General features: G+C 47.6%; 1 protein-coding gene across 6 annotated transcripts in view; it reads right to left on the bottom strand.

The window, feature by feature from the left end:
• LOC146847635 (uncharacterized) overlaps positions 1-18486 on the bottom strand; it is a 47360-nt gene that overhangs the window by 25292 nt on the left and 3582 nt on the right. Inside the window, exon 1 of one of the 6 annotated variants that reach the window (XM_085651773.1) lies at positions 16034-17079. The exons of the other annotated variants lie outside the window; for them this stretch is intronic. The gene's annotated coding sequence lies outside the window, so the exon portion shown is untranslated. Of the gene's footprint in view, positions 1-16033; positions 17080-18486 lie in introns of those variants that run through there. 6 annotated transcript variants of the gene reach the window in all.

Raw genomic sequence — 18486 nt, 5'->3', positions numbered from 1 at the left:
GTGCAAATATAAGTGACATTTCAATGACTATGAGTGACACTTTCTCGTGAGGAAAATCAAGCAGTGAAGATGAGGGAAACATAAATAACAGAAATTACACCCATTTGAGCAACGAGAAATGCTAAGAAGATCTTAAAACTGCTGCTAGGCACCGGAAATGGAAGGGCACTAACCAACATGACAGATAGAGAGTCCTGTCCCCGAACAGGCCACTTGTTACTAGTAGGAAGTCTCATCTTCCACGCTCGCAATAATACCAGAGTGTTTTCTGAAAACGTTAACTGAAAATACAGAAAAACACCACTAAAAACAGGGTTGCGCTGCAGCCAGTCAGCTAGCACTTGACTGTATGTAGCTCATTTAACAATACACATTCTGAATGACATAATATTCCATATGTAAAACAAAATAGAAAATAATGTTAATTTTCTTCTAATTCTTCTATGTAGAATGGTGGAAGTGATAAAAACAATATTTTGTAATGAAAAATGTCAAGGGTTCATACTGTAAAAAATCTATTTCCTACTGATTATTTAAATTGCACTTGTATTTCATTTTAAGGTGTATGCGCTGTTATTTTATATGCAGTTTAAAATGAACTCTGCCTGCACCTTACACTCAGATACTGCGCACACCAATGCTGACCAGACATGACGGCCAGGACGGGCTGAGCCAGGGGCCAGGGGATAGCTGTAATAATCTTCAAACTGGGGTCATACTGGGAGATCACAGGGATGCAGACTGAGGAAGGTCGTCTCTTAGGCTTGGACGACGGTGTTCAGATACATGGGTTTCACTTTTTAAAAAACATCTTGTGTCCACTGCCCAGCCCAGGAGCACATCCACCTACAGGCCCCAAGACCACAAAACATGGGTTGCTCCGTCAGCACACCGCAGAACATGCCACAGCCTTGGATTACAATTATGCCTTATGATGAATTACCCCCTGCAAAGGGGATATTAGAGGGCATCAAATGTGTCTTCTAAATAAGAAGTGGGTTGTCACTAGTGCAAACGATCTTCAATGCAGGTGCTGTGACGCTGACCCAGCCCCACAGTCAGCGCGGTACCAGCCGCAGCTTGAATACAGTCTGCCCATCACGGTCAGACTGTCACAGTAGAGCTACAGGCTCCGAGGCCTCAGGTTCAGCTGAAACTTTACTTTGCTCATTATGACAGATGCACTCAAAATAATTGGAGAAGGATTGGAAATGTACTAGTGACACAGACTGGCTCCCTACAAATCCATCAACAACATCGAACCCAAATACCTCAACGAGAAACTATCCTTGCACGTACCCAGGTAGGGAACCTCCGTTCCGCCGACCTCACCCTGGCTGAGGTCCCCCGCATCCGCAGGAACAGAACAGGGGGGTGAGCCTTCTCCTACATCGTGGCCAAAACCTGGAACGAGCTCCCGGAGAACATCAGATGCGCCCCGACACTGCACTCGTTCAGGAAAGACCTCAAGACGTGGCTCTTCGACTGATCCGGAGCTGGCCCCCCCTCCCCCAGCACCTTGAGACCCTTATGGGTGAGTAGCTTGCTTTATTAACCCCTGATTGATTGATTGATTGATTGATTGATTGATAGATTGAGACACTGTAGGAAAGTAGTATCTGCTTCTTATGGTTACCCCCACATTTTGCTGATGTCACACTGTTTTTGGCTTAGTCTGTCTGGGATCCTGCTATCCAGGAACCCAGTCTATCTGCTTTCTCCCTTAAATTGCAATGCATGTACTTTAGGTACACTCTAGATTGGATTCTGGGGTACCCTGATCAGTCCATAATATATGGTACACCATGTACCCAGGGCATAGGTACCCCAGAGGCCTCCCATGGGCTGCAGCATGTATTATGCCACCCATGAGAGGCCATCCAAATTGACACGACAGGCCTGCTACTGCAGACTGTGTAAGATGGTGCTTGCACCACTTACTGAGATATAGTTTCACTATATCTCTCTAAGTCACTACACTTAAATACCTATCAGTCACCCCTATGGCAGGCCTTAACAATCCTGAAGGCAGGGTGCTGGGTTTTACGTGAGAGGGTGCCCCTGCATGAGCAGAGCCCCTCTGCAGCCTTCGGAGACCATTTTCCGGGGTTGTCTGTGATGCAGCCAGACATATATGTTTAAGTGCATTATAACCTCGCGATAAATGCTAACTTTAAAACGGCTGCTTAAAAATATGTCGTGTTTGGGTCAAACACCTTGGAATCATACCTCCACACCAGTAACTGGTATGGGAGGTATGATTCTACCCTTCTAGAGGGACATATGTGGGTCACCGGTCTACCCGGTACCAGCTTTCTTGACCAGGGCAGCACAAAATGGATGCTGCCAGCCACAGTCACAGGTCTGCCCTCCTGCTGCTGAGCCAAGCTTGCGCAGAGGAAGGCATGACAATAGGCATCCTGTCACAGGGAGGTGTAACCACCTCCCAGACAGGATTTAGTGTATTGGGGCTGGGTGGGTGCACTCTCTGAGTGCCAGAAAGTCTGCACTGGAGGCACATGTGGTGTCCCTGTGCATAGTCCAGCTCATACCAGTTCTGGGATCCATTGGCTCCTGCTCTGTCCTGCCCCTCCCATAGGAAGGTCCACAGAATCTATCCAACCCCTTCCCAGGGGTATAAAGTGGGTTACCTGATAACAGGACTTGGGATTTTACCTGGACAAGATTCTGCTAAGAAGAAACCAAGAACTTCGACTGCCTGCACGACGCTGCACGACTGAAGAATCTCCCTTGGGGGAAAGTTGTTACTCCCCTGCAAAAGCAGGCACCTAAACACATCTACCCAGTTTGCTTCTCCCGAGCTCCTGAGGTCTCCGAAGATTTCAGCAACACAGGAGGTGGATTCCTGAAAGTCCCTGAGGTCGATCTGCCCTCTCAGCAATTCTGAGACCAGTAGCCCTTGTGGGGACCGTGCAACCCGAACCCCTATGCACCGCGTATTTTTGCAGTTGCATATGCTTAGTGACGAATCCTGAGCCTGTGCTTTGGACTCCATGTAGTCCTGACCCCAAGCAGTATTGGCACCGAAGATTTCCGGCCTCCACTCTCCGAGTGTCCTGTGGGATGGTGCTTTGCAGACTTGCTTGAGGTCTCCTTGCGATCCCTGGTCCGTTGGCCTGTGGGTCCTAGCGAGGGTCACCTTGTGAATTCTTGGGCTCACCTGGTTGCTCCAGACGTGCCCTGACTCTCCATTGCTTGGAGAGTCCCCTGGACCTCGCTGGTCCACACCGTAACCTGTTTCCTCTGACCGCATGGGTTGCAGTTGCCAAGGCTTGTTGGTGCTCCAGCCGGACATCGACCCATCAGCTTTCGACATCCTTTGTGGGACAGCTCACCTCCAGATTCTGGTTGTCCTAGACATCTCCTGGTCCCCTTGGCTGCAGAGTCAAGCAATCCTTCTTGGTACCTGAAGCACCCGACATCGGTGGGCATTCGACTGCTGAGCCTCTGATCACCAGAAGTGACCCAGACTGTGTACCCTTTGCTTTCAGGGTCCTCTCACCTTGAATCCAGGCTTGGATTCCAATGCCACTCTTCGCCTTCCTGGTAGCAGTACTTCTTTGCAGCTCTACATTGAAAAGACGAAGCTTTCCGACACCACTTGACACCTACGCACCCGGCTCCTCTGGGATAGGTAACATGGGTACCTCAGTACTCACTGGTGGGTTGGCCTTAGAACCGCCTATGTTCCAAAGGGTTTGCTTGAAGTCCTCTTAGAAGTGTCCTTAACTTGTAATTTTCCAACCGCGACTTTCCAATAGAGATGTACGGAGCACGCGTCTATGTTTCCTCACTGCACCCGTCCTCCGTGGGCTCCCTGTGACACTATTCTGGGTGGTTCCTTGGTGTCCCCGCGATTCTATGTGCTCTAGGCACTGTGTCTAGTTACGTTGTTGTTGTAATACAATTTTTTTAGTATATGGTTCGTTCGCCCTCTGGAGCCCGCTGTGTTATGTGCTATTTACAAATGTTCTATTGATTCAGTATTGTGTGCTTTGTGTCCTAGTCTCACATAGAGACTAGTAGAGAGTGTTATATTAATAAATACATATTTTTATATAAACACTGTGTAGTTCTCCTTTCATTTAGTCATTTAGGAGGTGATATTCTGGTAAAACAAGCTGCTTTACATTCCTTCAAGATTAAGCCTGAAGGCTGCTCTCCATAGCTACCACTAGGATAGCTTTCAATAAAGGTTATCTTTGACCTCATACATCATAAGGGTCGTGTGGACTGGTGCAAGGTGCCCACTTCAATTAGTGGACAGCATATACCAACCCACCTTCTCACAGACACTCACGAATACTTTGTAGCAAGCAGCGCCATCTGCGTAAAGGGCCAGCATGCCATAACGACTTGCCCCGCATGGGCACCTGGGTGCGTCCGCGGTGCAGGACTCGATCACTCGCTCCGTCTGTGTCATTCACATGGCTCTGCTAGTCTGTAGTACAGCACCACTCCGGCCTTGGTCCGGGTCTGGTCGCGGCAGGTCCTCACATTATTATTAACTTCACTGTCTACCATCTGCTCACACGGCGTGCAGCCCATTTATTGGTTAAACTCATCACTGAGTCAAGTTGTGACATCAGGGAATGTTGCGGGAGGTGAGAATGTTGCTACATTGTTTTTGCAATGAACTTCCTAAGAAGAAACAAGCTGAGCGAACCCCCAAGCCTGCTTGCAAGTAGCACGGCGCCAGCTACATTTCTATCAGCGGTGCTAAAAGCTCTCCGGCTTCACAGCTGAGGAGGCACTAGGTGATATTATGCGTGCCTTTGCATTTCACAGTGCGGTGATGTGGATCACTACACTGAAATGCGTTAGTCTAACGCCTGATGCGTGGTACTTGTCAGGACAGCAGGTGAAGGGGATTTGCAGTTATGCTCACTTAACGCATTTGGTAGGTTGAGACGTGGCAACATGCGGCTTGAGCACTGGTGCCGAGAAGTATCCTTCAATACAGAGTGTTTGCTCTGAAGTCACAAGACAGGGAGCTTTTCCTTTCCTCCCAAAACATGAAACAAGGCTTCCTCGTGCCCGCATCTGAACGGAGATGAGGGAGCGTCAGGTTCACTAACCCGGGTCTAAATACCAAAAGACCTGGGAGTCCAACCCAACCTTCCGTATGCTGGTGCTCATCAGGAAGAGGCAAAGACTAGACTGCTCGCTGTGCAGCGAGCCGACCTGCTTCCTTCCAGCAAATGGCCGAAAGGAGACAAACGGCCATATTAGTAGGTCCCACACATAATCACACCACATTCACCCTTTCGCTACAAACCGGAGGAGGCTAAACAGGGCGATATTGGTTTTGAGACCCAGAACCATGACAGGGACTATAGGACTTTTCACTCTCCATTGCAGAGCCAGGCAAGGACCAGGCTGCAGAGCGTGCTATCCCTTCGACAACATGGAAGAGACGGCCGTACAGCGACGTGCAGCTATGCAGATATCTCATCCACTCCCTTGAAAGGTCTGGTATGGACCAGGATGCATAGCTTGTTCTTTCTTTCTTGCATGGCCTTTTATGGACCATAATGTGAGTCAGGGCCTGGTGTGGACCAGCATCTGAGACGGGGCTTGGACAGGCCTCACCACCCACCCCCAGAGGAAAGGTTTTTCTCCTCAGCACAGGACAGGCCTTACATCCTCTGCACCCCCATGGGCAGGCCTCACCCCTTCTTCACCCCCCTGGACAGGCCTCACCGCCTCTGCACTCTCCCTGCATTGGCCTCACCTCCTCTGCACCCCCCCCTGCTCAGGTCTCACCTTCTCCGCACCCCCCTGCACAGGCCTCACCTCCTCTGCACCCCCCTGCACAGGACTCACCTCCCTTGCACCCCCTTGAGAGGCCTCACCTCCTCTGCACCCCCGCACAGGCCTCACCTCCTCTGCACCCCCCTGGGCAGGTCTCACCTTCAATGCACCCCACAAAAACAGGCCTCACCTCCTCTGAACCCCCTGGACAAGCCTCACCTCTTCTATTCCCCTGGACAGGCCTTACTTCCTCTGCACCCCTAGGATAGGACAGGCCTCACCTCTTCTGCACACCCTGGACATGCCTCACCTCCTTTGCACCCCCTATGGCCAGGACAGCCCTCAACCGCTCTGCACCCCTTGGACAGGCTTATCCTCCTATGCACCCAATTGGACAGCCTCACTTCCTCTGCACACCCTGGAGAGACTTCACCATCTCTGCACTCCCCTAGGCAGGTCTTAACTCCTCTGCTTTCTCCTGGACAGGCCTCACCTCCTCTGCACCTCCCTGCACAGGACTCACCTCCCTTGCACCCCCTTGAGAGGCCTCACCTCCTCTGCACCCCCGCACAGGCCTCACCTCATCTGCACCCCCCTGGGCAGGTCTCACCTTCAATGCACCCCACAAAAACAGGACTCACCTCCTCTGCACCCCCTGGACAAGCCTCACCTCTTCTATTCCCCTGGACAGGCCTTACTTCCTCTGCACCCCTAGGATAGGACAGGCCTCACCTCTTCTGCACACCCTGGACAGGCCTCACCTCCTTTGCACCCCCTATGGCCAGGACAGCCCTCAACCGCTCTGCACCCCTTGGACAGGCTTATCCTCCTATGCACCCAACTGGAGAGCCTCACTTCCTCTGCACACCCTGGACAGACTTCACCATCTCTGCGCTCCCCTAGGCAGGTCTTAACTCCTCTGCTTTCCCCCGGACAGGCCTTACCTCCTCTGCACCCTTAGAACAGGCTTCACCTCCTCTGCACCCCCCAGAACAGAACACCTCTTCTGCACTGCTTTAGACAGCCTCACCTCCTCTGCACCCACTGGACAGACCTCACCTCCTCTGCACCCCCTAGACAGGCCTCACCTCCTCTCCACACCCCCTTGACAGGCCTCACCTCCTCTGCACCCCCCCTGGACAGACTTCACCATCTCTGCACTCCCCTAGGCAGGTCTTAACTCCTCTGCTTTCCCCCGGACAGGCCTTACCTCCTCTGCACCCTCAGAACAGTCTTCACCTCCTCTGCACCCCCCAGCACAGAACAGGCCTCAACTCCTCTGTACTCCCTGGACAAGCCTCACTTCCTCTGCACCACTTTGAGGATGCCTCACTTCCTCTTCACCCCCTGGACAGGCTTCATGCCTCCTCTGCACCCTCTGGACAGGCCTCACCTCCTCTGCACCCCATGGACAGGCATCACCTCCGTTGCACCGCATTGACAGGCCTCACCTCTTTTGCACCTCCCTCCCTGCACAGACAGGCCTCTCCTCCTCTGCACCACCCTGCACAGGCATCATTTCCTCTGCGATGCACAGGCCTCACCTCCTCTGCACCCCCTAGACAAGCCTTACCTATTTTGCTCCCCCTGGACAGGCTTCACTTCCTCTGCAACCCCAGGACAGGCCTCACCTCCTCTGCACCCCCTTGCACCCCCTGGACGGGTCTGCCCTCCTCTGCACTCCCTGGACGGGCCTCACCTCTTCTGCAACCCCTGGACAGGCCTCACCTCTTCTGCTCCCCTGGACAGGCCTCACTTCCTCTGCACCCCAAGGACAGGACAGGCATCACCTCTTCTGCACACCCTGGACAGGCATCACCTCGTTTGTACCCCCTCTGGCCAGGACAGACTTCAACTCCTCTTCACCCCTTGGACAGGCTTAACCTCCTATGCACCCCCCTGGACAGGCCTCATTTCCTCTGCACACCCTGGAGGGGCCTTACCTCCTCTGCACTGCTCTAGACAGCATCACCTCCTCTGCACCCACTGGACAGGCCTCACCTCCTCTACACCCCCCCTCCATAGGCCTCACCTCCTCTGCACCCCTACTCGAAAAGCTTCACCTTCTCTGCACTCCCCCGGGCAGGCCTCACCTCCTCTGCTTTCCCCGGACAGGTCTTACCTCCTCTGCACCCCCTAAACAGGCCTCACCTCCTCTGTACTCCCCTGGACAAAACTCACTTCCTCTGCACCACTCTGAGATTGCCTCACTTCCTACTCACCCCCTGGACAGGTTTCATGCCTCCTCTGCACCTCCTCGAAAGGCCTCCTCTCCGCTGCACCGCATGGACAGGCCTCAACTCTGCTGCACCGCATGGACATGCCTCACTTCTTCTGCACCTCCCCGCGCAGGCCTCACCTTCTCTGCACCCCCACTGCACATGCCTCATTTCTTCTGCGATGCACAGGCCTCACCTACTTTGCACTTTCCTGGACAGGTCTCACCTTCAATGCACTCTAGCAAAACAGGCCTCGCCTCCTCTGCACCCCCCTGAACAGGCCTCACCTTCTCTGCACCACTATGGACAGGACAGGCCTCACCTCCTCTGCACACCCTGGACAGGCCTCACCTCCTCTGCACCACTATGGACTGGACAGGCCTCACCTCCTCTGCACACCTTGGACAGGCCTGACCTTCTTTGCACTCCCTCCGGTGAGGACAGGCCTCAACTTCTCTGCACGCCTTGGACATATGTGGAAATATGGATTTTTCTGGTCAGTTATGTCCCCTATCTTGGACCCCAACGGTTCTATGTGCATGTTACAAGTACATGTATGTTCCCTCCAGTTCCAGTTATGAAGACGCAAATACATGTGCGTCCACCGTTAACATGTCCTCTGTTGATCCGCCATGAATGGGCCGGATATTCCATTCCTAAGTACGAAAGGCCACTGCCTTTATATGGTTCACTTATGCCATTTTTACAGTCCAGGCAAGTAGGCCCTGATTCTGTCATCGAACTCTTCTTGCTTTCTGTCTTTGAAGCTCCAGTCCGAGCCTGCATCTGTGACCATGAACTTTGTCTCATTCTCTGCGCGGCTCACGAAGCCTGACATCAGCTTGCTGCCTGCCAAGAACTGTATTTCACCTTCGAAAATTATCTGCTCCGCTCCCTGCCCAATGCATTCCTGTCTAGTAGCTTAAGTAAACATTCTTCCAGCTACCAAGCAAAGGCCCGACTTCTCTGTCTTCATACAAGTAATTCATAGCCCTGTTACTATGGAAGATTCCGCCCTCGCATCTAGTGTAGACACTTAGACGCTTGTACACGCACTAACCGTCAGTATAGTCAGTATAGAATAAGATTCTACTCTAAGAGACCTCTCTTTTGGATAACATAGTTCTTTAAACATAGGATGTTAGATATGATTTGGGATTAGGTTGACTTGACCCTCCAGACTTCTGTCGCCACATGTAGAGCTAAATATCAAGTCCCCTTCACCCCCTAGTTGCACGTCAATCACACGTCATACTGCTGCGCGCGCATATCTGCCAAATATTTCTGCTGACATTACGAAATTCTTTCATGTAACCACCCTCTTATGACATCACATCTGATGACGTTCTTTCATCACTCCCAGTTACGCCTATTTTTGCTACGTATGAATATATTATCACCACTATCAATTGTTACGCCTCTTGTATTGGCCTCACTGTAATGCCTATTGTATAAAAGTAATTGATTGTCAATAACGTATGTACTTCACTTCCTGAACCTTCGTGGTGATGGAACCTGGAGCAACCGATTATAATCGACCATTGGAATAAAGCCCATTTAGAACCTCTAATACCACGGATCCTGCCTCTTATTTACTGAGCTATTTTTATTATGTTTCCGTATCAAATTAAGTCCCGGTAATTAAATTATTTACCACATGAATGGCGCCCGAATAGGGACACTTTCTCATCTCACGCGCCGGCGGTGCGTTGCAGGCCCGGTCTCCTGCCACAGCTGGACGGACAATAACGCGTACCAGCAGGATTTCCTGTGTCTCCCTCCGGTCAAGCGGGGGCGACTGAGGCTGCGATCAACACCCAGACGAGGCGGTGAGAAGTGCGAAGTATCCCGACCAGAGCCTAGCTGAAAGAGCAAGATCCGAGGTATACAGAGGCCCACCAGTTTCCGAAGTCCCAAGTCAAGTCCGGTTTCCGAAGTGTTCAAATCGAGTCCAGTCCGGTTCAAGTTCAGTTCAGTTCAGTTTCCGAGGCCTTCCGTTTCCGAGCTACCCGGTGAGTACCATTACTGGGGAGGCGTTCTGGCGTGCACATAAGTTGTGCCGGTCCAGACGGGTTTGGGTACACAAACCCGGTCTGCACTGTTTCAGCAGTGTATCTGTACTGTTTAGCAGTATATCTAGTATATCAAGTATATAAATTCAGAATAATTCAGTTCAAGTCGAGTATTATGTTTAGTGATTAAGTTTTCTTTAGATCGTCATCATTATTGTTGCTCAGTTAAATGTTAAATGTTAAATGTTTTTTAGTACGTTCTGCATATTGTGGTATGAATGACTGTTCATTATTTTGATTACTGTATTAAGTTTGTTCAAGATCAAGTATCAGATCAGTTCTCAATATGCCACTCTTTTCGAAATTAAGACAGATCACAACTAGAAAAGGGGTACTCGAAGAAGCTGTTCCTATTCCTCCTAGGGACACTCCAGGGTACTGCATGTATCATAAACATGGCCTAGACGCCATATTATTTCTTGATCTATGGGTAGACTACACTAAGGAATTACCAGAAAGTCAGAGGTGGCCCGCAGCGGGGACCTGGGATGCAGAGTGCATCGTGAAAGTAGAGGAAGAATTATGGAAAAAGAAAGCTAGACAATCACAGAAAGACGCCATTGAATTATGGCGTAAAGAATCATATAGACGTACAGAAAAAGCACGTAGACAGGAAGAGAAGAGTAAAGAGAATTCCAATGAAGTCCGAGAAAATCTATTAATTGCAGAAGGTGCACGAGTGAAATCAGAACAAGTAGACAGACAAAGAAATGCCCTTATGAATGGTATGTATCCCCTTCTGGCCGAAGGATTACCTAAGGCTACCCCAGGGATACCAAAAGACTTGCCAACCCTATTATTTCCAATAAAGGTACATCCTAAGGGGCATCCTAGAACCGCAGAAGATGTTTTTCTTTCCTCATATTTAGATGACGCAGCTCCCGAGTATGCTCATCCCGCCCCACATAGACCGCCTGCCAGGGAGGTTCAACGCCAAGATCCAGTACCCGTATCGCTACAGCAACAAGTTCTGACACAAGTTCCGGCAAGTACATCTGTTTCTGCATCTGTTCCTACAGCTACTTCTATAGCTGTATCCACGCCTATAGTTGCTGTATCACGTTCAACGAATCCTTTCACACCCGATACCCCAGATGGGGCTACCGGAGGTGCTACCAATATCTTTTCTACGCCACCTAGAATAAATAAACTTACTTTTCAAGAGTCAGCACATTCACGTACCCCCAAACTCATAAATGCCCGTACGCTTAAGGAACTTCTTATAGATTGTAGATATGACCCTGTGCCCGGAAAAGAGGACGAAATGACCCTAGCATCATTACGTATCAGACGAGCCGCAGTGTATTTAGGGAAATTACCAGGAATGACTGCACATCTAGATAATATATATCATTTTGTCCAAACCGGGCGAGATTCTGAATGTATTAACAGAGCTATGGAATACCAGAAAGTGGAAATACAGGGGGAACTGTTGCGTTTCCTCATAAATTGTGTGATCAGAAATCAAGACCGACCGGGGGTAGACCCGGAAGCAATGCAGATTCTTACCAGATGGAGCCAGAATATATCAGAAGGGAGACATGATAAGCAAAACTGTATAATAGCCATGTGCCGAAAGATCCGTAAAGAAATAGAACGCCTACACGAAGAAAGATTAGCGGTAGACCAGTTCGAACAAAGCGAGGAAGAAGCATCAGGACTGCCCACAGGACAGTCAGAAACTATAGCCTATGTAGGTAGAAGAAGATCTTGTAATAGTACTAGATGTCTTACTGATCCGATACGTCCGATGTGTCTAGAAAATAACAGGAAATTTCAAACACCAATAATAAATATAAGGTCTAACGAGCATTCATTCCAAGCAGCAGATAAATTACTCCGAGAACGAAGGGGTTATCATTTTCTCGATTCTATGGATGAACAAGAATTAGCCAGGTCAGCTGTCCATTGGGTTGACAGTCCCGGGAAGTATAGTGATGACACAGTAGCACACACATTTTTGAATCTCACCCCAGATGAACAGCGTTTAGCTGGGATTTATATGATTCAACAACTTCTTATACTATATAAAAGCCAACATTCAGATCCTGGTCCCTTACCTGATATATTGACCGAATTACTCACGAATAGATGGAGAGGTTCAGGTACTAAGCTAATTAAAGAAATACTAGAATCAAGAAAGCAGTACATTCTTTTTATATGCCCAGAACATGTCTCACTGCCCATCAAGGAAAGAACCACGTATTACATGGACAGACAGAATCCCTTACGAGAAGTGCACCCAATAAAGGGCGAGGACAATGAGTTTAAACGTGTATATGTATATACGCCCATATCGAAAATAGAATTGTTGGAAATGAAGAAAGTGGTACCCAGTCATGACAAAGACCCAGCGGGTTTCCACCGAGAAATTAAAGACATGTTACTCATGGGAGAGTATACCTATCCCGACATTATGACAATATTAAAGGTATTGATGCCTGCTGGCATTTATGAAAAACTCAAGGAAAAAGAGTGGGAGGTAGGAGACCAAAAGATAGATTGGACAGCATTAGAAGCAGAAGAAAAGGCCCGAGGTCCAGGTTCGGGGCTTGGGGACAAAACTAAAGCACTACCAGGTCTACTAGTACAGGTACTGCCACGTTTATTAACCACGAAAAAGGAAGACTGGGGTGCAATTTCAGCCTGTAAACAAAAGCAAGATGAAGACACTAGTGATTTCTATGCACGATTTGAAAAATGTTTTGGTATAAATAGTGGTATAAAAGCAAGTAGCGAATCATACCCACATCTGTTTGTGACAAAATTAGTTGAAAATTCCTTGCCCCAAGTGAAGAACAGAGTATTAAAATTCGAGAGTACCTGGCAAGGTAACACTCCATCACAAATGTTACAAATGTTACAGTATCATCACAATAGAATTAGAGAGGAACAAGATCATGAACAAAGACGCATGAAAGACACGAAAATGAAAATGCTAGTCTCCCAGACAGTTCCAGTTGAAGGACATAAAAAGGGTACGACACATTCTGGCGATTTAGCGGGACCTGTAAAAGGGACATGCAACTATTGTAAACAACTAGGTCATCATGTACACGATTGTCCAGTCCTGAAGCGTAATATCGCCACGGGCATTACAAAAGAAAGACCACGGCCACTTAGACAGGATCAGAATGAACAAGGAGCCTTGCAGCATGCACAGTCCATGCCAGCTCCACAACAGACTATACAGTTTGTGCCAGCTGCACCAGCGCTGCCTGTTGCTGCCACGCAAACCACGACACGACAACTGTACCAGACCGCACAGTATGACTATCCTGATTATCAACGATATGCATGAACCAGCCTAGAGAGGGAAGTTGACTTACCCCTTATCGAGATCCCTGTAGATCAAGAAGGACCTTATGTACATAGTGAATTATTAGGCCAAGACAGGAAATTTTTACTCGATACAGGGGCAAGTCGAACAACCATAAAACGTAGTGAAGTTCCAGGGGCACCCCTCTCAGGCTCACAGAATATTTCCCTTGGTTTTTCAGGAAAACCTATTGTTAATGAAGTGTCACAACCTCTTCCACTTACGATAGGACCTTTGACCCGAACTACAGATTTATTGCTTACTAAATCATGTCCAGAAAACCTGTTAGGAATAAAAACACTGAAGGCTCTAGGAGCTATAATATGTTGTTCTCCGGAAGGAGTAAGATTGTTTTTACGTGATTTTAAAGGTCATTATGTGTCTAGAGACATGGATCCCCGATTGCAGACTTTACCTACACATTTATGGGCACAAGGCCCTACTGATGTTGGTTGTATGAATATTACACCATATCGAGTCACACTAAAGGCAGGAGTGGTACTACCACGAATGCGACAATACAAGTTACCACCAGATGCTGTAGTGGCTTTACTGCAAATCATTGACGAACTCATTGCCCAAGGAGTGGTTGTAGAAACCGACTCCAATATATGTAATTCACCGATAATTCCGATTCTCAAACGAACAGATCCGAAGGCCCCGCCAATATATCGATTGGTTGTTGATCTGCGCGAATTAAATAAGTGTATTGTGCCACAATTCCCTGTGGTCCCCGATATCTCATCATTACTGACAGCTATTGATTCCGAAGCAACATTCTTTACTGTAATTGATCTCAAAAATGCCTTTTTCAGCGTCCCAATAGATCCGGAAAGCCAATATTTGTTCGGATTTAGTTTAAATGGACGTAGCTTCAAATTCTCACGCGCACCTCAAGGATTTACAGAAAGCCCCAGCATCTATAGCCAAGCACTGAAACGAGAACTCGACAGCATCCACATGCCAGTTAACACTGCCTTGCTTCAATATGTCGATGATCTGCTGATCACCGCCCGAAGCGAACCTGAATGTGAAAAAGCATCACTGACAGTTTTACAATTTCTAGCCGAAAAGGGGCACAAGGTGTCCCCTTCTAAGCTGCAATTCTGTGTCCAGCGAGTTATTTACCTTGGTCACTCGCTGTCCAAGGAGGGAAGGCAGCTTACACCAGACCGCATTCAGTTAATAGCTAACATGCCAATACCCAAGACACAAAAGGAGGTGCGGGCTTTTATAGGCCTCACTTCATATTGTAGACAGTGGACTCCTCAGTATGCATTTCTAGCAAAACCACTCATTCAGTTGACAACACAGGAGGCAGCCACATCGACTGTTCTCCCTTGGACTCAGGAACATACACAAGTTTTTGAAAGCTTAAAGAAAGCTCTATGCCAAGCACCTGTTTTAGCAACACCATGTTACAGTAAACAGTTTACACTCTTTATTACAGAACGCGAAGGTACTGCCTTGTCAGTACTCACACAGGAACAAGCAGGATCACACAAACCATGTGCTTATTTTTCTAGTACATTAGATCCCGTAGCTCAGGCTCTGCCTGCGTGCCTAAAATCAGTGGCAGCGACAGCTTTAGCAATCAGACAAAGCGATGCCATAGTGTTAGGACATCCATTGACAGTACAAGTACCACATGCAGTGGAGGTTCTTGTGAATCGAACGCAAACACAACATTTGACTATAGCAAGACTTACAGGGTATGAACTAACACTGTTTCAGCCACATATAGAAATCAGACGTTGTAACACATTGAATCCTGCCACACTTTTACCTGTAAATGGAACAGACCCACTAGCCCATGACTGTATTGATGTTATTACAATCACAACGAAACCCAGACAAGACTTGACAGATGTCCCATTGTCAGACCCAGACCTGACGTTGTATGTAGATGGTTCATGTATGAGAACAAGTACAGGAGAGTTAGTGGCCGCTTACGCAGTCACAACAGATACTGAAATCATTGAAACAAATTGCATAAATACCTTGTCCGCTCAAGCAGCAGAGCTCGTCGCTCTGACACAAGCCTGTATTCGAGCCACAAATAAAAAAGTCAACATATACACTGATTCACGTTATGCATTCGGAGTCGTACATGACTTCGGCGTGCTGTGGCGAGAGAGAGGTTATTTAACTTCTCACGGTGCCCACATTCAGCACGGACCCCTCATTCATGCCTTATTAGATGCAATACATTTACCCATTGCAATATCGATTATGAAATGCAAAGCACATACGAAAGTTACTGATATCATTTCTCAAGGCAATGATCTAGCTGATAGAACAGCTAAACAGACTGCTCAAACTCAAACATCCGATATGACAAAGACAATAGTCCCGACGCCAACACATTGTATGACGGTTAAAGATCCTACTCTTGACGTAATTGATATACAGACACATGCTACACCAGAAGAAATAAAGAAATGGACGGAATTAGGAGGGATCCAAACGGATCAAGGATGGTTGATGAAGGAAAAGTCTGTGTGGTTCCTTCCTGATTCAATGGTCCAAGTCATTATTAACACTATCCATAGTCCAGCGCATCTAGGAGAGAAAGCTATGCTAGACAGCATTCAACATATTTGGTTCAACAAGCATTTACGAGCTGCAGCCAAACAAAAGGTTCGTACCTGTCTGATCTGTTGCCAGTTCAACCCAGGAAAAAGCGTTCCCGTAGAACAGGGTGGATTTCAGCCTCCTGATCACCCTTTTGAAGTCCTCCAGATGGATTATATCCAGATGGAACGATGCAGAGGATTCAAATATGTTCTCGTAGTTGTGTGTGCTCTTTCCCGTTGGACGGAGGCATACCCGGTTTCAGATTACACTGCCCCGACTACTGCCAAACAGTTGGTTCGAGAATTCTTCCCACGATACGGTTTACCACGTGTTGTTCACTCAGATAACGGCCAGCCGTTCTCATCCGAATTAATGAAACACGTTTCACTTTTGTTAGGCTATCAGTGGAAATTCCACTGTGTCCGACACCCCGAAGCAGCAGGTCTCGTAGAAAGACATAATCAGACTCTGAAAATAAGATTATCCAAAATATGCAGAGAGAAAGGTGTCGACTGGGTAGTAGCATTACCAGTTGCACTCTTTTACACAAGAATGGTAGCACACTCTCGAACAGGGCTATCCCCGTATGAAGTGATCTTCGGCAGACCACCAAATATGTGGGGGACGCCTATACCACGCAAAATAACTGATATTGACTGTAACATGCTGACAGATTACTTGGCTTCCTTGATGTCTGCACTACAATCTTGTCGTTCACAGGTAGCTGCAGCTTTTCCTGACAACACTGAGGTGAAACCCCATGACGTGGTTCCGGGAGACTTAGTCCTCGTGAGGAACTTTGATCGAAAGACGCAGCTGGAACCTAGGTGGAGGTCACCTCAGCTGGTGTTGCTCACAACAAGAACAGCCGTGAAGATCGAAGGCAGAAAAGGATGGATTCATTCAAGTCATATCAAGAAATTTCATGGACTGAAATCAGATGTGAATAGCACACCTTGTGTGTCTTCACCCATTGACTCAAAACTTCCTTTTGTGGAAAAAAGTGACTCCGAACTTTATAAATTAAAGCTCAGGCCCAATCAGTCGAGCAATTTGATTGTTTAAGTCCTCTCCAAGGTGAAGCGGTTGAATTGTCTCTGACATGTATCCCTTGGACCTGAATAGAGAAAGCACCCGAAAAATGTTGAAACGACAGGCGTACTGTAAATCACTGCGTAGTCATTGCATAGTGACGTTATTAATTTTGTTTTTCTCAAGTCTTTTAATAATTACTGCAAGTATATTGTTGCACATATATTATCCTATTTCTAGACATGTTTACAATGTTACTGCTGAACATTCTTTTAGTGAATTACCTCCGCTTGAATTGTCATACAGATATGCGCTGCGCAATAACACTTTTATTAGTATGTTACATCATTCCCATCAGGTTAGCAATGCTACAAATTGTTGGATATGTGGCCGACTCCCTCCCCATCAGAACTATAAAGGAATTCTACCTCTTTTTCCATACCCGTTCACACACAACGGCTCCTGTGGAGCATGGTTTAGCCTAATTAATTCTCTGGATTCGAATTCTGCAGTTTATCAAGATAACTGGGTATGGGGACATTTGAATTTAGTTTTACTTAAGGTCTGCTATCCTAACAAGGAGGGACTTCCCAAAAGAACAGGAACTGATCTAGAAAATGAAGTATATGGATTAGGTAATTTTACGCTTAATCTTATGATCCTAAATGTCGAATCCGAAGCTACTCCAATTTTGCCCGCTATGTCAATATTTCCAGTAAAAGGTGAATTATGTGTAAGAAAGAATGGTTCCATACATATGGGCCATAGTAGATGCACCACTGTAGTAGAATTTAGTGATCAAGGCAAGTCTACATTTAGAGCTTCCCGCCATTCCTATTTTATATGTGGTCAGACGGCATATGTACGTTTGCCTCTAGATTGGGATGGTACCTGCTACATTGGATTCCTTTTGCCACCTGTTTTCCTAGCTCCTCCTGATTATCACAGAAATACTCATTTAGTACACAATAGAGAAAGGAGAGATCTCCCAATAGTCGATTACACTGAAACGGCATGGGAAAAATACACAGATTTCAATAAAGGTCTCTTTCCCTATATAGGTACCGTTACTAATAGTAAGCTGATACGTAGATTGACTAGAACCCTTGAAGCAGTAGTGAACGAAACTATTTCCGCCTTAGGCAATTTAACAGAAGAGCAGTCTGCTATGCGGATTGTTGTGCTTCAAAATCGTCTTGTCCTTGACGTCATCCTGGCCGATAGGGGCGGAGCTTGTAGGGTCATCGGATCAAGCTGTTGCATATTCATACCAGAAAATTCGCCATCTGTATATAAGGCCATAACCCGCCTTCATAAGATTGTAAGCCAGATACACCAGAATCCAGGCACCTGGACTTGGTCCGGTTGGTTTTGGAGCGTGATATCAGCCTGGGGATGGAGAGTTCTATCCTTCCTAGGTATTGGCCTTCTCATATTATTCAGTTGCTGCTTATGCCTGCAATGTGGACCAGCGATTTGTGGTCTGTGTGCC

Source organism: Triturus cristatus, chromosome 4_1, assembly GCF_964204655.1.
Source record: "Triturus cristatus chromosome 4_1, aTriCri1.1, whole genome shotgun sequence".
In the NCBI taxonomy this organism is placed as follows: Eukaryota; Metazoa; Chordata; class Amphibia; order Caudata; family Salamandridae; genus Triturus; species Triturus cristatus.
This window is presented reverse-complemented; position numbering and strand designations above follow the sequence as displayed.